The sequence below is a fragment of the Hyla sarda genome, chromosome 7 (genome assembly GCF_029499605.1).
Source record: "Hyla sarda isolate aHylSar1 chromosome 7, aHylSar1.hap1, whole genome shotgun sequence".
Lineage (NCBI taxonomy): Eukaryota > Metazoa > Chordata > Amphibia > Anura > Hylidae > Hyla > Hyla sarda.
Genome location: NC_079195.1, coordinates 132,739,171 through 132,763,026, shown reverse-complemented (window position 1 = coordinate 132,763,026; position 23,856 = coordinate 132,739,171).

The window sequence follows — 23,856 nt, the reverse complement described above, 5'->3', positions numbered from 1 at the left end:
GCACAGGGACTCCCTATCGCAGTCTCCCTGAGTTGGTGGTAGAATTTATTATCAAAGAGGAAAAAATTATGAGTGATGTATTGCAGGAGTTCAAGGACAAATTCATTGTGTGGGAAAAAATGATTGCCCCGGGTTTTAAGAAAATATTGGGTAGCCTCTAGGTCCCATACATGGGTAATTGACCAATACAAAGATTCAACATCTATGCTAGCCAAATAGGTAGCAGATTCAATCTCAAGGGGTTAAATCTTGCATAGAGGGTCCATACTAACCCTCGTGAAAAAGCCAGAAAAGTGGATAAAAAATGGATCTTCCCAAGGTGTATAGACAGTGTTGAATCAGAAAAAGAAGGTATCAAAGTAAATGACATAACGGTTTATTGGGCACAACAAGTAACACATTTCTTGCCCGTAACTGGTACTTCATCAGGCAAATGTGCATATATATGATATATACACAATTGCCTGATGAAGTGCCCGTTACGGGCAAGAAACGCATTGCTTGTTTTGCCCGATAAACCTTTTTGTCATGAATTTTGATACCTTCTCATTCTGATTCAACACTGTCTATGCGCCTGGGGAAGATCCATTTTTTATCCACTTTTCTGGCTTTTCATTGTTTGTACCGATGAGCGAGGACCTGACTGGAGGATTGAGGCTGCTGACAGATCATCACTGATTAATATGCTACATGATGTTGTGCCCTTAGCGCAACACCACTTGGTAAATGTAACTTTAATTGCATTTGCCCCATAGATCACAGTACCACACTAGGGGCGCGTGTACCTTTTTCTCTTTTTTGTCTTTATACTTATCACAAAATCCCATAAGATACAGTCAATATAAACACTTATATTTTGTGTGATGGAATCAACACCAGATATGATCGGCATGCCCTGGAGGGGATTCAACCCCTTATGAACCTTGGGCAGTCCGTAATCTATTGGGATCTGGGGTGAGGAGGTAACATATATTTGAACTCGTCTTTGGATATCAATTTTTGTTCAAGGCCACGAGTAAGGATATCTTGTAATTGACGCACAAAAACCGACATAGGGTCATGATCCAGAACACGATCACTAAGTAACCTGAGACACATAGATTGGTATTGTGCATGATTGAGGATGACTAGATTCACCCCCTTGTCAGATTGCTTGATAATTATTTACTTATCTTTTAGTACATTTAGTTATTTCAATAAAAACAGCAGCAATATATATTTGTAAAATCACCTTTTGCAGCCATCATATAATTTATGTGGTATCTTAATATGAAGTGGAGAGTGTACTTTAATGAACTGAAACGTGGCACCAAAACTTTTAGATTTCCTATACCACATTCAAACCAGCTAATCATACACTCCCAGTATTACCTACCTCTTCCTTTTGTGAGAAATCCCGGCTTGGCTAATAATCTCCACTAGTTGGTACCGGAGAGTAATCTCCTCCATATCTGGAGGAGGGCTACATTGCATATTATTTTCACCTAGTAGAGCATTAATTATAAGTCTCCACAAGCCTTTTGATGATGTCCTCAAAGAGAAACACTTAGTGTAGTGTAAGTTGGCATACAAAGAGTGAATTTGTTTTTACCAAATCTAAAACTACAACTACTTCCCTAAGACAAACAGACATTCAGACAGCATTTGGAAACGTAAAACTAGAATTTCTATTCTTCGATAAACATAACTGTTGACTTGTGACATGTTTTTAAGTAAAAACAAATCCATTCTAATTTGTAAATTGTTACTTTGTTCAAACTTTTTCTTCCCTTTGTCTGCACTATTGATTAAATGTCTTTTTATCTGCACACTTACATGTTCTTAATTACTGTGCAGACTAAAATAAAAACATCTGTTTCTATTCCCCATTTAGAATTAACTCTATATACCACTGCAACCATGAATCTTCGCTTAATAGCAAACACTGCATTGTACAATCGAAAAACTCCATACATGAGCGTATCAAACCCATTCGGTCAAAACCTTACTAAAAGTTCGGTTTGGCTAGAACTCGAACTTTGGGTAGTTTGGTTTGGAAGAACTTGTTAAAATAACATCAGCCATATGAGAGAAAGGAGAATAAGAAAGGATCACATGACCTTAGGGAATACCATAATGCCTTTCAAAAAGCCCTCATAGCCAATCAGGAAGTATAACAGGGGTTCTGCCAGTGCAAAATCTAGTTTAATTGGAAGTTAACCAATAAATGGGCGCTGTCAGATTCCAAAACGTTTATATGATGTACATCTTTGCAAAAGATTAACATTTTAATATACTTGATAAAAAAATAGAATTTGCTTTTTAAAGAAATGATATCAAATAAAAAAGACCACTAGGGATCCCCATGCCAACCAGAACATAATACTGTCCGGCTGCATCATCATTGTCCCAGTTGAAGCGTAGGCTGGGACAAAGTGCAGGAAGTAATTTCAGGATTAGTACTCCCTTGTGCTCATTCCTGTCCTGTCTATCAGACTGAAGCATGAAAACAGAGAGAAGGGGGTTACAGAGCAGCCTACAGTGATTGGATGAGGTGACCCAGCACAGCAGACTCAAGGAGAAAGTGAATGCATGGTGAGTGAGGGCTGGCTAAGTGATTGCCTTGGGCACGCCCATTTATGAGCAGTGGATGTTACAATGAATGAGTGACAAAACAAAGGGACTTGTGAACCAAATACAGAAAAAAAATGTTTTCCACCGGAGTTCCCCTTTAAAATGACTGTTGAGAGTTGCTTGAATGTGTCAATGGCAGAGCTCTCTATCAGCAAAGATTGGCATGGAGGGGAAGAAACTGATTATTAACATATCATTCCTCATTTTAAGAAAAAGATGTTTCCTTAAAATCAACTACAATGATTGTTACGCCGAGCGCTCCGGGTCCCCGCTCCTCCCCGGAGCGCTCGCTTCTCTCTCGCTACCGCAGCGCTCCGGGCAGCTCCACTGACCCGGTGCGCTGCGATACCGTCTCCAGCCGGGATGCGATTCGCGATGCGGGTAGCGCCCGCTCGCGATGCGCATCCCGGCTCCCGTACCTGACTCGCTCTCCGTCTGTCCTGTCCCGGCGCGCGCGGCCCCGCTCCCTAGGGCGCGCGCGCGCCGGGTCTCTGCGATTTAAAGGGCCACTGCGCCGCTGATTGGCGCAGTGGTTCCAATTAGTGTGTTCACCTGTGCACTCCCTATTTATACCTCACTTCCCCTTCACTCCCTCGCCGGATCTTGTTGCCATTGTGCCAGTGAAAGCGTTTCCTTGTGTGTTCCTAGCCTGTGTTCCAGACCTCCTGCCGTTGCCCCCGACTACGATCCTTGCTGCCTGCCCCGACCTTCTGCTACGTCCGACCTTGCTTCTGTCTACTCCCTTGTACCGCGCCTATCTTCAGCAGTCAGAGAGGTTGAGCCGTTGCTAGTGGATACGACCTGGTCACTACCGCCGCAGCAAGACCATCCCGCTTTGCGGCGGGCTCTGGTGAATACCAGTAGTGACTTAGAACCGATCCACTAGCACGGTCCACGCCAATCCCTCTCTGGCACAGAGGATCCACTACCTGCCAGCCGGCATCGTGACAGTAGATCCGGCCATGGATCCCGCTGAAGTTCCTCTGCCAGTTGTCGCCGACCTCACCACGGTGGTCGCCCAGCAGTCACAACAGATAGCGCAACAAGGCCAACAGCTGTCTCAACTGACCGTGATGCTACAGCAGCTACTACCACAGCTTCAGCAATCATCTCCTCCGCCAGCTCCTGCACCTCCTCCGCAGCGAGTGGCCGCTTCTGGTCTACGACTATCCTTGCCGGATAAATTTGATGGGGACTCTAAACTCTGCCGTGGCTTTCTTTCCCAATGTTCCCTGCACTTGGAGATGATGTCGGACCAGTTCCCTACTGAAAGGTCTAAGGTGGCTTTCGTAGTCAGCCTTCTGTCTGGAAAAGCTCTGTCATGGGCCACACCGCTCTGGGACCGCAATGACCCCGTCACTGCCTCTATACACTCCTTCTTCTCGGAAATTCGAAGTGTCTTTGAGGAACCTGCCCGAGCCTCTTCTGCTGAGACTGCCCTGTTGAACCTGGTCCAGGGTAATTCTTCCGTTGGCGAGTACGCCGTACAATTCCGTACTCTTGCTTCAGAATTATCCTGGAATAATGAGGCCCTCTGCGCGACCTTTAAAAAAGGCCTATCCAGCAACATTAAAGATGTTCTGGCCGCACGAGAAATCCCTGCTAACCTACATGAACTCATCCATCTTGCCACTCGCATTGACATGCGTTTTTCCGAAAGGCGTCAGGAGCTCCGCCAGGATATGGACTTTGTTCGCACAAGGCGTTTTTTCTCCCCGGCTCCTCTCTCCTCTGGTCCCCTGCAATCCGTTCCTGTGCCTCCCGCCGTGGAGGCTATGCAGGTCGACCGGTCTCGCCTGACACCTCAAGAGAGGACACGACGCCGCATGGAGAATCTCTGCCTGTACTGTGCCAGTACCGAACACTTCCTGAAGGATTGTCCTATCCGTCCTCCCCGCCTGGAAAGACGTACGCAGACTCCGCACAAAGGTGAGACAGTCCTTGATGTCTACTCTGCTTCTCCACGTCTTACTGTGCCTGTGCGGATATCTGCCTCTGCCTTCTCCTTCTCTACTATGGCCTTCTTGGATTCCGGATCTGCAGGAAATTTTATTTTGGCCTCTCTCGTCAACAGGTTCAACATCCCAGTGACCAGTCTCGCCAGACCCCTCTACATCAATTGTGTAAACAATGAAAGATTGGACTGTACCATACGTTTCCGCACGGAGCCCCTTCTAATGTGCATCGGACCTCATCACGAGAAGATTGAATTTTTGGTCCTCCCCAATTGCACTTCCGAAATCCTCCTTGGACTACCCTGGCTTCAACTCCATTCCCCAACCCTGGATTGGTCCACTGGGGAGATCAAGAGTTGGGGGCCCTCTTGTTTCAAGGACTGCCTAAAACCGGTTCCCAGTACCCCTTGCCGTGACTCTGTGGTTCCCCCTGTAACCGGTCTCCCTAAGGCCTATATGGACTTTGCGGATGTTTTTTGCAAAAAACAAGCTGAGACTCTACCTCCTCACAGGCCTTATGATTGTCCTATTGACCTCCTCCCGGGCACTACTCCACCCCGGGGCAGAATCTATCCTCTGTCCGCCCCAGAGACTCTTGCTATGTCGGAGTACATCCAGGAAAATTTTAAAAAAGGCTTTATCCGTAAATCCTCCTCTCCTGCCGGAGCCGGATTTTTCTTTGTGTCCAAAAAAGATGGCTCTCTACGTCCTTGCATTGACTACCGCGGTCTTAATAAAATCACGGTAAAGAACCGCTACCCCCTACCCCTCATCTCTGAACTCTTTGATCGCCTCCAAGGTGCCCACATCTTTACCAAACTGGACTTAAGAGGTGCTTATAATCTCATCCGCATCAGAGAGGGGGATGAATGGAAAACGGCATTTAACACTAGAGATGGACACTTTGAGTATCTGGTCATGCCCTTTGGCCTGTGCAACGCCCCTGCCGTCTTCCAAGACTTTGTTAATGAAATTTTTCGTGATCTCTTATACTCCTGTGTTGTTGTATATCTGGACGATATCCTGATTTTTTTCTGCCAATCTAGAAGAACACCGCCAGCATGTCCGTATGGTTCTTCAGAGACTTCGTGACAATCAACTTTATGCCAAGATAGAGAAATGTCTGTTTGAATGCCAATCTCTTCCTTTCCTAGGATACTTGGTCTCTGGCCAGGGACTACAAATGGATCCAGACAAACTCTCTGCCGTCTTAGATTGGCCACGCCCCTCCGGACTCCGTGCTATCCAACGTTTTTTGGGGTTCGCCAATTATTACAGGCAATTTATTCCACATTTTTCTACCGTTGTGGCCCCTATCGTGGCTTTAACCAAAAAAAATGCCAATCCCAAGTCTTGGCCTCCTCAAGCGGAAGACGCCTTTAAACGGCTCAAGTCTGCCTTTTCTTCGGCTCCCGTGCTCTCCAGACCTGACCCATCTAAACCCTTCCTATTGGAGGTTGATGCCTCCTCTGTAGGAGCTGGAGCGGTCCTTCTACAAAAAAATTCTTCCGGGCATGCTGTTACTTGTGGGTTTTTTTCTAGGACCTTCTCTCCGGCGGAGAGGAACTACTCCATCGGGGATCGAGAGCTTCTAGCCATTAAATTAGCACTTGAGGAATGGAGGCATCTGCTGGAGGGATCTAGATTTCCAGTTATTATTTACACCGATCACAAGAACCTCTCCTATCTCCAGTCTGCCCAACGGCTGAATCCTCGCCAGGCCAGGTGGTCTCTGTTCTTTGCCCGATTTAATTTTGAAATTCACTTTCGGCCTGCCGATAAGAACATTAGGGCCGATGCTCTCTCTCGTTCCTCGGATGCCTCGGAAGTTGAACTCTCTCCGCAACACATCATTCCTCCTGACTGCCTGATTTCCACTTCTCCAGTCTCCATCAGGCAAACTCCTCCAGGAAAGACCTTCGTCTCTCCACGCCAACGCCTCGGAATCCTCAAATGGGGTCACTCCTCCCATCTCGCAGGTCATGCAGGCATCAAGAAATCTGTGCAACTCATCTCTCGCTTCTATTGGTGGCCGACTCTGGAGACGGATGTCGTGGACTTTGTGCGAGCCTGCACTGTCTGTGCCCGGGATAAGACTCCTCGCCAGAAGCCCGCTGGTTTTCTTCATCCTCTGCCTGTCCCTGAACAGCCTTGGTCTCTGATTGGTATGGATTTTATTACAGACCTACCCCCATCCCGTGGCAACACTGTTGTTTGGGTGGTCGTTGATCGATTCTCCAAGATGGCACATTTCATCCCTCTTCCTGGTCTTCCTTCAGCGCCTCAGTTGGCTAAACAATTTTTTGTACACATTTTTCGTCTTCACGGGTTGCCCACACAGATAGTCTCGGATAGAGGCGTCCAATTCGTGTCAAAATTCTGGAGGGCTCTCTGTAAACAACTCAAGATTAAATTAAACTTTTCTTCGGCATATCATCCTCAATCCAATGGACAAGTAGAAAGAATTAACCAGGTCTTGGGTGATTATTTACGACACTTTGTTTCCTCCCGCCAGGATGATTGGGCAGATCTTCTACCATGGGCCGAATTCTCGTATAACTTTAGAGTCTCTGAATCTTCCTCCAAATCCCCATTTTTCGTGGTGTACGGCCGTCACCCTCTTCCCCCCCTCCCTACTCCCTTGCCCTCTGGTTTGCCCGCTGTAGATGAAGTGACTCGTGATCTTTCCACCATATGGAAAGAGACCCAAGATTCTCTTTTACAGGCTTCATCTCGCATGAAAAAGTTTGCCGATAAGAAAAGAAGAGCTCCCCCCATTTTTGCTCCCGGAGACAAGGTATGGCTCTCCGCTAAATATGTCCGCTTTCGTGTCCCCAGTTACAAACTGGGTCCACGCTATCTTGGTCCTTTCAAAGTCTTGTGCCAAATTAATCCCGTCTCTTACAAACTTCTTCTTCCTCCTTCTCTCCGTATTCCTAATGCCTTTCATGTCTCTCTTCTTAAACCACTCATCATCAACCGTTTCTCTCCCAAATTAGTTTCTCCCACTCCTGTCTCCGGTTCTTCTGACGTCTTCTCAGTGAAAGAGATACTGGCCTCCAAGACGGTCAGAGGAAAGAGGTTCTTTTTGGTGGATTGGGAGGGCTGTGGACCTGAAGAGAGATCCTGGGAACCTGAGGACAACATCCTAGACAAAAGTCTGCTCCTCAGGTTCTCAGGCTCTAAGAAGAGGGGGAGACCCAAGGGGGGGGTACTGTTACGCCCGAGCGCTCCGGGTCCCCGCTCCTCCCCGGAGCGCTCGCTTCTCTCTCGCTACCGCAGCGCTCCGGGCAGCTCCACTGACCCGGTGCGCTGCGATACCGTCTCCAGCCGGGATGCGATTCGCGATGCGGGTAGCGCCCGCTCGCGATGCGCATCCCGGCTCCCGTACCTGACTCGCTCTCCGTCTGTCCTGTCCCGGCGCGCGCGGCCCCGCTCCCTAGGGCGCGCGCGCGCCGGGTCTCTGCGATTTAAAGGGCCACTGCGCCGCTGATTGGCGCAGTGGTTCCAATTAGTGTGTTCACCTGTGCACTCCCTATTTATACCTCACTTCCCCTTCACTCCCTCGCCGGATCTTGTTGCCATTGTGCCAGTGAAAGCGTTTCCTTGTGTGTTCCTAGCCTGTGTTCCAGACCTCCTGCCGTTGCCCCCGACTACGATCCTTGCTGCCTGCCCCGACCTTCTGCTACGTCCGACCTTGCTTCTGTCTACTCCCTTGTACCGCGCCTATCTTCAGCAGTCAGAGAGGTTGAGCCGTTGCTAGTGGATACGACCTGGTCACTACCGCCGCAGCAAGACCATCCCGCTTTGCGGCGGGCTCTGGTGAATACCAGTAGTGACTTAGAACCGATCCACTAGCACGGTCCACGCCAATCCCTCTCTGGCACAGAGGATCCACTACCTGCCAGCCGGCATCGTGACAATGATTACCTATGTGGCCACATTAATACCTTGCCCATTATAAAAACTTTGTACCCATCTACACTGCTACTACACCATTGAACTATACCAACCTTCCTTTACCCATGAACACAATACTGCACCTTTGCTTCCATGCCTGTATACTCTGTGGGGAGATTTATCAAAACCTGTCCTGAAGAAAAGTTTTTGAGTTGCCGATATTGCTATAGGCAACTCAACAACTTGGATGGGTTTTGATAAATCTCCCCCTGTATATCTATCATTGTTAGCAGTCTTTATTTTCCCTCTATATTGAAAATCATAGTTCACTATGCTTTGACAACAATGTAATCCGCAATAAAAACATTGGGGGAGATTTATCAAAACCAGTGTAAAGGAAAAGTTGCCCGGTTTCCCATAGCAACCAATCAGATTGCTCCTTTCATTTTGCAGGGGCCTTGTTAAAAATGAAAGAAGCAATCTGATTGGTTGCTATGGGCAGCTATGAGCCTAGCCAGTCTCCAGATCAAAACCCCATAGAAAACCTTTGGAGGGAGTTGAAAGTCTGTGTTGCCCAGTGACAGCCTAAAAACATCACTGCTCTAGAGGATATCTGCATGGAAGAATGGGACAAAATACCAGCAACAGTGTGTGAAGACCTTGTGAAGACTTACAGAAAAAGTTTGACCTCTGTCATTGGCAACAAAGGGTATATAACAAAGTATTGAGATGAACTTTTGTTATTGACCAAATACTTATTTTCCACCATAATTTGTTATTAAATTCTTAAAAAATCAGACAATGTAATTTTATGGAATTTTTTTTCTCATTATGTCTCGCATAGTTGAGGTATACCTACGATGAAAATTACAGGCCTCTCTCATCTTTTTAAGTGGTAGAACTTGCAGAATTGGTGTCTGACAAAATAATTTTTGCCCCACGGTATAATGGGACATCCTAATCACAGCCTCTGAAGGGCTCATCTTTTACTACCACAAATCCAAAGCTTTTTTCAAAGCATATACCTGAATTAAATAGTGTTCCTCAATTGGCTACAGTAGCCAGGGAGGTGCAGTGATCTGTAGCTAGCCTGTAGTGCAAATCCAGTTTGGGTGCAATTCATTTAGTTCCACAAACACCTTTAGTTCTCATTGTCCTCCCTGTCATCCCTGTCAAAAAGCGTGTTGAAGTTACACTTATCTAGCCTGTAGTGTTAGTACAGTTCTGGTGCATTTAATTTTGTTCCACAAACAGCTTCAGTACTCATTGTGCTGTCAACCCTGCCACGCAAAAAACATGTTAAAGTTACATGTATCTAGCCTGTAGTAAATACAGTTCTGGTGCATTTCAAATTATTCCGCTAACACCTTGAGTACTCTTTATGGTGTCATCCCAGGCACACAAAAAGCATTCAAAGTGTTGAAACTTAGATTTGACAAGAAGGTAGGTGAAAATTCACCCAAAAATGATAAAAGTAAGCAAACAAAAACAGGTCTGGGAACAAAGTTGGTGGACAGGGTAGAAGGCAGAGGGCCCCGCCCCGCTTATGTTCTCTGCCAGTAAGAATGTTTGTGGCAGTACTAGTACAGGTAGCAGCAACAGCAATCTGGTGTTGTGTGGTAGTAGTGGCAGCCATCCCAAGTTCTCACTGCCTGAGAGAAGTTATGTGGTATTACAAGATCATCTGGCTTTAATGGAATATTTCTGCCATAAGACTTCTGAGGAGGAAGACTGACTAGTTAGTGGATTCCTTTGCGACTACACTTACAGGGGGAAATAGAAAGATCTATCCTAGATGCTGTGCTTCCTCATCTCTGGCTTTGCCTCCCTCCCCCCCTACCGGAATGCATAAAGATATTTCTAGCCATGAGGAGCAGTTGTGAGGGGACAGTCAAGCTTTAGAGTGTGTTGGCGAGGTAGTAGAGGTTGAATCAGTGGTCAAGGCCAGCAAAAGTGAGACTGGTGTTGGTAGGCATGGTGGGGATACTGTAAGGTTTCAAGGTGACTATGCTGAGGGGGAGCAAGGAGCCCAAAAAGTCCATGCAGAGAAGAGTTGTTGACTCCACGGCCTACAGGCAACTAACAGCTCCTGCTTTGTATAATCATGTGGCAGAGAGGTTGGGCCACTCCATGATCTTGTCTGTGTGCAGAACAGTGCATGCCACAGTTAATACGTGGAGTAGTAAGTACGGCCAGGAGCAATGCATGTGTTTTACGGCCCACTGGGGCAACATCCTGCAGAACGAGGATCTACCGCAATGAGGCCAGGAAATTATAGTCACATCTTCATGGTTGTGCGGATCAGGTTCAACTGCTGACACTCCCTGCCTATCCTCCTCCTCTTGCTCCCCATGGGGAAGAGCATAGCTTATTCTCTTCTTACTCCATCCCCACTCTCCTTTCATCGTTGCAAAATCAAGTACTGCCAGGCTGTGTTACACCTGCTGAGCCTGGGCGAGAAAAGCCAAACAGCGGAGGAGCTGCTGCCCTGTCTTCAACAAGAGGTTTTATACTGGTTCACAGGTCATGAGCTGATATTAAGAAATGTCCTCGCAGGTAATGGCACAAACATTATCAAAGCACTGCGTGAAGGTGGCATGATACACTCTCTCTGTTTGGCACATGTGCTAAACCTTGTGGTCAAATGTTTCTTGACAACTTGTCAAGCCAGGTGTCTAGGTGCAGGAAAATTTGCGTTGGGTTAGCTGTTCATATGCTTTTAAGCATTACTTGCTTCATCTACAGCACCAAAATGGTCTTCCTGAACACCGTCTTATTTGCGATGTTCCACCACGGTGGAACTTCACTTTACACATGTTGGACTGCCTCTATCAGCAACACAAAGCGGTGACCGACTTTCTCATGCAACAGCAAGACAATTTCTGGAGCCAGTGTGATTTACAGCTCAGGGATTGGCAGTTTATCAGGGACATTTGACGTCTTTTGAGGAGACTACAAGATACGTCAGAAAGAAAAACAATGACATTGGCAATGTAATGCCCCTGATATTCCTTTTGGAGCAGACTCTGACGGCAATTATAAAAGAAGGAGGGATGGAGGAGACTTCACATTTTTATGGCAACAGTACGGATGTTCTCCTTGAGGAGGAGGAGTTGAATAAGCAGATAGTGGGACCTGAGGAGGAGGATTTGGAGATGGACTATATGAAAGAGTCCATGTCTTACACAAGGTGACCCTGATGAGAACGAGGAGGAGCATGACCAACCTTGGCAGTATGGGAAGGAGGAGGAACAAGCTGGGCCCTCAGAAAAGTTGGCAAGGATGACTAGGTGTTTGCTTTCCTGCTTGCACAATAACAAGCATATTGTTGGCTTTAAGGAAAGAGAAGAGTACTGGATAGCCACACTCGGTATCCAGGGGGAATTTTTCTTTCCTTCTAAGAAGTAGGTTAAATTGGATTTGTATTAGGAGAAGCTACGCATCCAGCTTGCCGCGGCTTTCCAGCAAGAAACACCTGCTGAATGGGGGTCCAGTCTATGCTCTCCACAGAGTCAATGCTCCAGCACTACCTCAGCAAGAGGCAGTAGTATCAGCAGCAACAGTTGTGGCATCTTGAAATTTGAGCACATGATGGCAAAGTTTCTGTATCCTGTATGCTCCCCTGGCATGAGTCATGAAAGGGATGTAAACCACCACCTTAACAACCAGGTTGAGGCCAACCTCAGCAGTCACTTTCTCTGACAGACACTATGAGCCCAGACCTTATGGACTTCTGGCTCACCATATTAGACCACTGGCCAGAACTTGCCCAGTTTTCCATGATTGTTCTGTCTTGTCCAGCCTCCAGTGTAGCTTCGGAGTGTTCAGTGCAGCAGGCTGCGTGGTTACCCCGAAGCGAGCAAGATTGTCAGCCAGCAGTGTTTAAAAACTGGAATTAAAACCTCATATGCCAGATGCCACTGATGAGGCAATACTACCACCACCCCTGCTGGATGCTAGGGACATCTGTCCGCCATCTCATGCTGTACAATAGTGACATGTGTGCAATACTTCTTACATAGAAGGAATTAGTACCGGTACCAGTAACCTGTTTGAATGTCTCTTATATGGAAGTGCTATCAGTGGGGAATAATCAGGTGTGCTCCTGCAGCTATTGGTGCTCGTGGTGCAAGCGTATAAGCAATAGAAAGAAACTATCCATACACATATGAAAGAAATGATACGCTGCACTCACCAGGATTCCAACCAAAGTGTCTTCTTTATTCGTAAAGCATAAAACACGCTAGCAGGTACAGCGGGAGCGGGTTCACAGACAAGCGGGGGGAGTGGCGACGGACCGTTGCGTGCTTACAGCACTTCCTCAGGCCATACGTCATTCCATCAAGAGGTGTGTTCTTATACCTGCCGGCGCAGGTATCACCATAGTGACCATGACAACAAACAGGTTAAAATCACATATAAGGTGCAAAACAGGTTAAAAACAACATCCTAATGACACCGTGAGTCTCACTCAATATACAAAACCATTAGGTGGCTAAAAATGCCCCCATTTCGCATTTGTCATTTAAACCTAATTGGCCTAATGCGTCCGTTCGGAGGATCCATTTGGATTCTCTCCTTAGGAGTTCCTGGTTTTTATTTCTACCTTTTCCAGCATGTTCCACTTTTTCTATTGCACTGAATTTAAAGGGGACGGGTTCCCCTGCATGGTACTCATTAATGTGGGCTATAAACCTGGTAGCTCGCACTCCTGTACTCAGCAACCTAACATGTTCGCGGATCCTGGGAAACAGTGGCCTAAGGGTTTTACCAATGTAAAACCTGCCACATGCGCAAATTAGGGTATACACGACGTAACTAGTTCTACAAGTAAAAAACTGTTTTATCTGTACGTCGTGTCCTCCCAACTTAGCACATTTGGCTTTTGCATAAAATTTACAGTAGGAGAATGTTGAGCAAGTAAAATTTCCCATTGGGCGATTATCCGTCAACCAATTGTTTTTTTCTTTTTTTCCCTCTCCTTTATATTTCTTTATGTTGTCATGCACTGTTCTATTCTTTTTAAATGTAATGATTGGTAGGTTGTCTACGGTATTTTTCAGATCTATGTCACGTTGAAGCATGTACCAATGAGTATTTATTGCTTTTTTGATTAGGTGATTCGTGGGGGTGTTTCTAAAGGAAAAAAATTGATCTCTCATTTTTTTGTTTCCTTTTAGTTTTAATGAGTTCCTCTCTAGAAATTGTATCAATCCTCTATTTTGCTGTTTTCAGTGGGTACCCTTTTCTAAGTAAGCGGCTCTCCAATTCCTCTGCCTGTTTCTCAAACAATGTGGAATCATTATTGATTCTCTTCAGACGTGTTAGTTGGCTGAAGGGGATTGTGTTTTTTGTATGTACTGGATGTGAGGATCCATAGTGCAGAATGGAATTCTTGGATGTAGATTTTCTATAACCTGTTGTTACTATGTTGTTGTTAACAATTTCAATTCTTACATCCAAGAATTCTAAACGTCCCCTCCGAGCACACTGGTAAACATCATATTGACCTGATTGACTTCATTTAGATACTGTACAAAACCTTTGAAGTCCTCCTCCGTTCCGTCCCAGACGACCAACATGTCGTCTACGAAATGGAGGAGGTTCTTAATGTGACCCACAAAAGGATTGGACTTAGTGAAGACGTATCTCCTCTCAAAAATGGTCAGGAACAGGTTAGCGAACGAGCACGACACCAGAGTGCCCATGGCCGTGCCCGTTCGCTGCCTGTACCACTGGCCATTATACTGGAACTCATTATTATGCAAAATTAACTCAAGGGATTCAGCCACAAATTCTACTGATAGCACTTCCATTTAAGAGAAATTCAAGCAGGTTACTGGTGCAGGTACTTATTCCTTCTACTTAGGAAGTATTGTGGACGTTCTTTTTTCTGTTTCAATACCTGAGCACAGAACCTTGAGAAGGCAACTGATTTTAGTGCTACAGAAATGGAGAATATTAATGAAGAAGGGGAGAATATAATCAGTGAGGGTAGAGCGGATGCGGGGGGATATTTTTCGTTCTGTGAGTCTCATGATGATATTCAAGTAATGAGTGCCAAAAACTTGGAATATAAAATTAATAACCTGGCAGACTGTGAAGTTAGGTTGTTCTGGACTATCAGTTCCCTTAAAGCATATTCCGAAAATAACAGAACACCAAGGGGATTGAGGTCCTAAAAAGTACCCTCACAGTTTATGGACGATGAGGGATTCATCAAGGCATTGAAGGCAGAACATCTGCAGCACTCCCTGAACCTGCAAAAATTGATCCTGGAAAAGAATCGGTAGGAGTATGCATTCGTGGCAGAGGAGCTATGTAAAGCGAGATGTGAATTGAGAACTAGGTTGATGGATCAACAGTACAAAACATTTACAATGAATCTGGATAAAAAGATGAATGTGTTACAAAATATAGTAAAAGAAACCAAGTGGGACAAGTACCTCAGGGACAAACGAGATTTTGATTTAAATCAGGAATTCACGTGGAACAAACAGAGAGTGCATAAGAATAATGGAAATCCTCATGGAAAAATCAGTGGGTTTAATAATTTTAATAAAGCTAAAAGATACCCTAAAAAAACCGACTACTTAACAACAGAGTCGGAGTTGAGTGGCTCAAATGATGGCCCGACTAGAAGTGGAACTCCCACTGCGACCCATTTTTTAGAGACCCCAAAAGAATGAGAACAAGACGAGAGGGGCGAAGGAAGAATAGGAGACATAAGGAAACCCCAGGTGAAAAGAAAAACGGTGACATGGAGGAAGTGAATAAAAGAAAACCTGAAAAAGACAATCTTGGGATTAATCTCACGGACTATGATCTAAGCGAGGCTTGTGTTTCTGTCCCCAATAAGGGGTTGAATTACGGCATTAATGAGACTTTTGACTATGCATCTTTTGAAGAGGACATTTTCAAGGGGATACGAAAGATCAACATAAAAAAGTTTTTTGCAACCAATACTCACCTTAATAAAAATGTGTCACTTGAGCAGCAAAAAAGAGAGGGTGAAGTACCTTGTAGTGTGGGTCCGTTGGAATTTAGAGTCATTTTTGAAAACTCTCCCAAGGATGAGGCAATAATTAAGGATTTGATGGAATTGGAGGGAGGTTCAGAGGAAAGAGAGGGTGATGTTAAAGAAAAAAAAGTATTTTCAGGGGGTAATAAATCTAGTTTTAATCCCCCAATAACTCCAGGAGGAGCAGTAGATCTGTTCCACAGAGCTGTATGTAGGGACATTAAAGCCATAATTTATCCTCGCCCTACCCACAATATATCTGAAGAGGAAAAGGAAGCTTTGAAATGGCTTGGTGAAAAAGAGGACATAGTCATCTCAAAACCAGACAAAGGAGGAGGAGTGGTGGTCTGGCGTAGGGATGACTATGGAAAAGAAGCCCAAAAACAATTGGATAATGATGATGTTTATGAAATAATGAAATCCTACATTAAAAATAATGGAAAAACTGAGAAGTCATCTTAGAAAACACACAGAAAGAAATACAATCACTGAAAAATTTGCAGAACGCCTCCTCCCCAGTAATCCATCAAAACCTAAATGGTATATATTACCAAAAACACACAAGAAAGTGTCCCCACCACCAGGACGGCCGATAGTGGCAGGGATAGGTGCTCCGATGGAGCACCTATCCAGTTACATTGACTGGTTGGTGTCCCCATTGCTAAAGTCCACTCCCACATATGTACGAGATACGGGCGACCTTATATCCTCCCTAAAAGATTTCAGGTGGCAAGATGGATATAGGTTGGCGTCTATTGACGTAGAAAGCCTATATACCCGAATCCCCCAGGATGGTATATGGGTGGTCCAGGAATTCTTGGAATGCACAGAGAAGTCCCCAGCATTCATAGAATTTGTGGCTGAATCCCATGTAGAAAATCTACATCCAAGAATTCCATTCTGCACTATGGATCCTCACATCCAGTACATACAAAAAACACAATCCCCTTCAGCCAACTAACACGTCTGAAGAGAATCAATAATGATTCCACATTGTTTGAGAAACAGGCAGAGGAATTGGAGAGCCGCTTACTTAGAAGAGGGTACTCACTGAAAGTCCTTACAAGAGCAAAATAGAGGATTGATAACATTTCTAGAGAGGAACTCATTAAAACTAAAAGGAAACAAAAAAAATGAGAGATCGATTTTTTCTTTTAGAAACACCCCCATGAATCACCTAATCAAAAAAGCAATAAATACTTATTGGTACATGCTTCAACGTGACATAGATCTGAAAAATACCGTAGACAACCTACCAATCATTAAATTTAACAAGAATAGAACAGTGCATGACAACATAAAGAAATGTAAAAGAGAGAAAAAAGGAAGAAAAATTGGTTGACGGATAGTCGCCCAATGGGAAATTTTACTTGCTCAACATTCTCCTACTGTAAATTTAATGCAAAAGCCAAATGTGCTAAGTTGGGAGGACATGACGTACAGATAAAACAGTTTTTTACTTCTAGAACTAGTTACATCGTGTATACCCTAATTTGCGCATGTGGCAGGTTTTACATTGGTAAAACCATTAGGCCACTGTTTCCCAGGATCCGCGAACATGTTAGGTCGCTGAGTACAGGAGTGGGAGCTACCAGGTTTATAGCCCACATTAATGAGTACTATGCAGGGAAATCCGTCCCCTTTAAATTCAGTGCAATAGAAAAAGTGGAACATGCTGGAAAAGGTAGAAATAAAAACCAGGAACTCCTAAGGAGAGAATCCAAATGGATCCCCTGAACGGACGCATTAGGCCAATTAGGTTTAAATGACAAATGTGAAATGGGGCATTTTTAGCCATCTAATGGTTTTGTATATTGAGTGAGACTCACGGTATCATTAGGATATTGTTTTTAACCTGTTTCGCACCTTATATGTGATTTTAACCTGTTTGTTGTCATGGTCACTATGGTTGTTATGGTACTTATACTGTACACTAGTGACATCTGTCCCCCATCTCATTGTAACACTCACGGGTCAGTAGACAGGAACACATGAGGTACTATGGACCTGCTGTGGCAGGCGGCACCCAGGTCGCTACCCTTGGCATGACTCGACAACACAGGTGGCTGAGGAGATTTGAGGTACAGATTGGAAACAGCAACTCGTAGTCTGGATAGCAGAAGGTCAGGGCTGGCAGCACAGGTGGTCAGGAACGAAGCAGGAAGTCAGTAGGGAGGCGGCACAGGAGCAAGATCAGGAACGTAGCAGGAGGTCAGTAACAAGGCAAGGCAAAACACAGTAACACTTCCTCAATGGCACAAGGCAATAAAGATCCGGCAGGGATGTGGGGGAGGAGCAGGAACTTATAGAGGAGACACAGGTGTTGCACATAATTATGGGCATACTGGACCTTTAAATCTTAACCCCTTAAAGACCAAGGACATTCCGGTACGTCCCGAGTCCTTTCCCTTTCTATAACGCAGGGCCCCGCGTCATAGCGGGTCGGACCCAGCCTCTAACAACGGTCGGGACCCGTGGCTAATAGCGCGCAGCATTGATCACGGTGCCGCACGCTATTAACCCTTTAGACGCGGCGTTCAAAAGTGACGCGGCGTCTAAAGTGAAAGTAAGTCAATGCTGGTTAGCTCAGGGAGCTGTTCACAGCAGGAGGGTCCCTTACCTTGCCTCCTGGTGTCCGATTGTCGAATGACTGCTCAGTGCCTGAGATCCAGGCATGAGCAGTCAAGTGGCAGAATCATTGATCAATGGTTTCCTATGAGAAACCATTGGTCAATGTAAAAGATCAGTGTGTGCAGTGTTATAGCCCCCTATGGAAGCTATAACACTGCAAAAAAAAAGTGGAAAAAAAAGTTAATAAAGATTTCAACCCTTCCCTAATAAAAGTTTGAATCACCCCCCCCCCCCCCCTTTTCCCATAAAAAAAACTGTGCAAATAAAAATAAACATATGTGGTATTGCGGAAATGTCCAAATTATAAAAATATATTGTTAATTAAACCACACGGTCAATGGTGTATGCGCAAAAAAATTCCAAAGTCCAAAATAGTGTATTTTGGTAACTTTTTATATCATGAAAAAATGAATAAAAAGCGATCAAAAAGTCAGATCAATAAAAAAAAATGGTACTGCTAAAAAATCCAGATCACGGGGCAAAAATTAGACCTCATGTAGTTATGATTTTTTCCATAAGTACAACAAAATCAAAGCTATATAAGAGTATAATTTTAATTGTATGACCCTACAGAATAAAGAGAAGGTGTAATTTTTACCAAAAAATGTACTGCGTAGAAACGGAAGTCCCCAAAAGTTACAAAATTGTGTTTTTTCTTAAATTTTGTCGCACAATGATTTTTTTTCCTGTTTCGTCATAGAATTTTGGGTAAAATGACTGTTGTCACTACAAAGAATAATTCCTGGCGCCAAAAACAAGCCATAATTTGAATTTTTTGGTGCAAAATTGGAAGAGTTATGATTTTTTAAAGGTAAGGAGTAAAAAATGAAAGTGCAAAAATGGAAAGCCCCTGGTTCTTAAGGGGTTAAAGCTCTGGCGTGTGCACGCCCTAGGAGACAGGGAAGTGTACGCTGGAGCTGAGAGGCAGAATAGGAGGCAGCAGGGGACTGAGGTGAGCGACGGGCTGGGATTCGCATGCCGGCGATGTGAATCCAAGCCCTGCCGGCAGCAGGGGAGAGCAGGGAAATGCGCTCACGGCCGGAGCGCCAACCGTAACAGTACAACCCCCCCTTTTGTCTGCCCCTCCTTTTGCGGTTCTGAAATCATATACGGCAGATTCCAGCTGCTAGCAGCAGCCGGGGATCAACCGGTAATTGCCGACATCCGCGATGGCGGGATGTCCAACATTAACCCCTCAGATGCCGTGATCAGTACAGATCACGGCATCTTCGGCAATGCACATGTTAAAATAGATGATCGGATTGCCCGCAGAGCTGCTGCGGGAATCCGATCATCTGTCCCTTTGCCTACCTCCATCTGTCTCCTGGCGTCTCCTGCTCAGACCAGAGCAGAAGAGACCAGAGCAGAAGATCGCCGATAATATTGATCAGTGCTATGCCCTATGCATATCACTGAACAGTATTAGCAATGAAATGTTTGCTATAGATAGTCCCCTATGGGGACATAAAAAAGTGTAAAAAAAAAAGTAGAACATTTTTAAAATAATAAGTAAAATCCCCTCCCCCAATAAAAATGAAAATTGCATGTTTTTCCCATTTTAGCCCAAAAAGCTTAATTTTTTTTAAATAAACATTTTTGGTATTGTCGCATGCATAAATGTCCAAAATATCAAAATATAATGTTAATGATCCCGTACGGTGAATGGCGTAAACGTAAAAAATTTAAGTCCAATAATGAAGCTTTTTTTCACATTTTTTTCCCAAAAAAATTATAAAATATAGCTAAAAGTTTTATATATGCAAATGTGGTATTGAAAAAATGAACAGATGATGACGCAAAAAATGAGCCCTCATACCGCCCTATATACGGTCAAAATAGGGCGATTTTAGATTACTGATTTTGTACAAAATCTTTTAGATTTTTTTTAGGTGGTACACAATTATCAAAGTATCTAGCCATGGGTATCATTTTAATTTTATTGACCCACAGAATAAAGAACACAGGTCATTTTAACCGTAAAGTGTACAGTGTGAAAACGAAACCCTCCAAAATGTGCAAAATTGTGTTTTTCATTTAAATTTCCTCCCTAAAAATGTTTTTGGGGGTTCGCCATACATTTTATGGTAAAAAGAGAGGATTCATTACAAAGTACAATTGGTCATTCAAAAAACAAGCAATTATATCGGTCTGTAGATTGAAATACAAAAGAGTTTAAAAGACGGGGAGGAAAAAACTAAAACGCAAAAATAAAATTGGCCTGGTCCTTAAGGTTAAAAAGGGCTTAGTCCTTAAGGGGTTAAAGACATCAGAAGAGCTGGAGACTGGCGTGGGGACAAGATTCTTTTGTAAAAACCAGTTTATGACAAGGGTCTTGAGGAGAGAAACATGAAATGAATTAGGAATACGTAAAGTAGCTGGCAAACTGAGTTTATAAGAGACAGGATTAAAGGGGTTAGGCAGGAAAAAACTTTTGATATATATATATATATATATATATATATATATATATATATATATATATATCAGCTGGCACCAGAAAGTTAAGCAGATTTGTAAATTAGTTCTATTAAAAAAATATTAATCCTTTCATTACTTATGAGCTGCTGAGGTTGAGTTGTTCTTTTCTGTCTAAGTGCTCTCTGATCACACCGGTCTTGGGAACTGTCCAGAGTAGAAGCAAATCCCCATGGCAAACCTCTTCTACTCTGTGCAGTTCCCGAGACAAGCAGAAATGTCAGCAGAGAGCACTGCTGTCAGACAGAAAAGAACAACTTAACTTCATCAGCTGATAATTATTGCAAGGATTAAGATTTTTTTTAAATAAAAGTAATTTACTAATTTTTTCAACTTTCTGGAGCCAGTTGCTATATAAGTTTTTACCTGGAATACCCCTTTAATTTTTTTGCAAGACTTGGAAGGGACCAAGATAGCGACGACCAAGCTTTTAGCAGGATATCTTGAACTGAATATATTTGGAGGAAAGCGAAACCTTGTCACCAGGAGAGAAGGACGGAGATCTTCTACTCCTATCAGCTTGTGCTTTCATACGTGAGGAAGCACGAGACAGAGGCTGACGAGTTTGTTGCCAAATGGAAGTGAAGTCCCGGACAAGCTCATAAACAGCTGGCACACCAGAAGAAATTGGAAGTGAAGAGGAGAATGGAGATGAAGGCCATAATCAACAAAAAAGGGAGAAGACATTGTAGACTTGGAATCTTTATGATTATATGAGAATTCTGCCCAAGGGAGAAGGTCCACCCAATCGTCCTGGTGAGCTGAAACAAAATGACGAAGATAAGTCTCCCGAATTTGATTAACCCTCTCTACCTGACCGTTGGACTGAGGGTGGTAGGCAGAGGGAAAGTCCATATTGATGCCAAGAAGGGTACAAAGAGCTCACCATAATTTAGAAACAAACTGAACTCCGCAATCCGAAACAATATGCTGTGGAAGACCATACAGAAGAAAGATATGAAGCAAGAAATGCTGCCAGCAGTGGAGCAGATGGGAGGCAAGGAAGAGGGATGAAATGTGCCATTTTGGGGAAAAAATTGACCACAACAAAAATGACCATGTTATTACGGGAAGGAGGCAGATCAGTGATAAAATCCATAGCGATGTGGGAGACAGGGAGTCTCCGGAATGGGCAAAGGCTGCAAGAGTCCAGCTGGTTTCTGCCAAGGAATTTTGTCACGAGCACAAGTATTACAGGAACGGACAAAATCCGAAACGTCATGTTCAAGATGCGGCCAGAAGTAGTAGTGCCGAGAAATTAGGAGTAAAGTCTTGGTTACACCTCTTGCGTACACCAGGATTACCTGACAACAGAGAAGAATGACCCCACTTCAGTACCTTGCGTCTCAATCTGGCGGGCACAAAGGATTTTCCAGAAGGAACTTGCTGAATATCGGCAGGTGCGACAGAAATCATGCGATCAGAAGGAATAATATGCCTTGGTGTGGAGTCTAAACCTATGACATCAGAGGACCTAGAAAGAGCATCATCTCTGATGCTCTTGTTAGCTGGATGGAAGTGAATGTAGAAATTGAATCTAAAAAAAGAACAAATACCACCTTGCCTGACGAGGATTCAAGCGCTGAGCAGACTGAAGGTACAGAAGATTTTTATGATCAGTGTAGATGCTGACCGGAGGAGAAGACCCTTCCAATAAATGTCGCCATTCCTCCAAGGCAAGCTTACTAGTGAGGAGTTCTTGATCTCCAATGGAGTAGTACCTTTCAGCAGGTGAAAGAGTCTTGGAAAGAAACCACAAGTTAATCCCTTGGCATTTCTCTGGGTAAGAATGGCATCGGGTCCAACAGAAGAGGCATCAACCTGCAAAGCGAAGGGCTTCTGCGGATCAGGTCTTGAAAGCACGGGAGCAGAGGAAAATGCAGACTTTTAATGGAAGATGGCTTGTTCGGCCTCAGAAGGACATGTCTTGGTATTAGAACCAATTTTTGGTGAGAGCCTTGGTTGCTTCCATGGAGCAACCAAGGAAGAGAAATAAGGGATGAATTGACGATAATAGTTTGCAAATCCCAGAAAGCATTGAATAGCCAGTAGGCCAGAAGAACGAGGCCAATCCAATACCACAGAGTTTATCTGGATCCATCTGCAGGGATTTATTAGAAACAATGTAGCCGAGAAACGGGAGACTAGACTTCTCAAAAAAGCATTTCTCCAGTTTGGCATAGACATGATTCTTCCGAAGGCGTTGAAGAACCTGACCAACATGAGTACGATGCTCCTCTAAGTTGGTGGAGAAGATCAAGATGTCATCTAAGTACACGACAACACAGGTGTAGAGAAGGTCCCGGAAGATATCATTGACAAATTCTTAGAAAACGGCAGGAGCGTTGCAGAGGCCAAAAGGCATCACGAGACACTCAAAATGTCCATTACGAGTATTGAAGGCCGTTTTCCATTCATCTCCCTCACGGATATGAATAAGGTTTTATGCACCTTGTGGGTCAAACTTGGAGAAGACCATGGCTCCTCGGAGACGGTCAAAAAGTTCGGAGATAAGAGGAAGTGGATAACGACTTTTGACCGCAATCTTGTTAAGTCCCCTGAAGTCAATACAAGATCGGAGAGAACCATTCTTCTTCCCCACAAAGAAGAATCCTGCTCCAACAGGAGAAGAGGACTAATGGATAAAACCCATTTGGAGGTTCTCCTGGATATACTTCCCATGGCTTGGGTCTCAGGAACCGATAACGGGTAAATTCTTCCACGAGTAGGTGTGGTACCCGGCAGTAAATCAATGGGACAATCATAAGGACGATGTGGAGGTAGAGTCTCGGCCTGCTTCATGTAGAATACGTCCAAAAAATCTTCCTAAGGTAGAGGTAGACCAGGTAAATGAGGCAGACAACTTTAGGCTGAAATGGCCTGAGACATAGATTTTGACAGTGCGGTCTCCAGCAAATAATTTCTCCAATTCTCCAATCAAGTTGCGAAAAATGACGTTGAAGCCAAGGTAGACCAAGAAGAAGCTCAGACGTACAGTGAGGAAGCACATAGAACTCAATCTTTTCTTTATGCAAACCTCCCACTTGCATGATGAGAGGCTCAGTATGGAAAAGCACTTTACAGTCTAGATTTTGTCCTTTAACAGAACATATGAACAAAGGCTTGGCAAGCGGAGTAACAGGAAGATGATATTTATGGACCAAAGAGGCATCAATGAAATCATCTGCGGAACCAGAGTCCAAAAATGCAGTAGCGCTGAAAGAAAACTTGACAGAAGCATATACTTGTAGAGGGATGTCA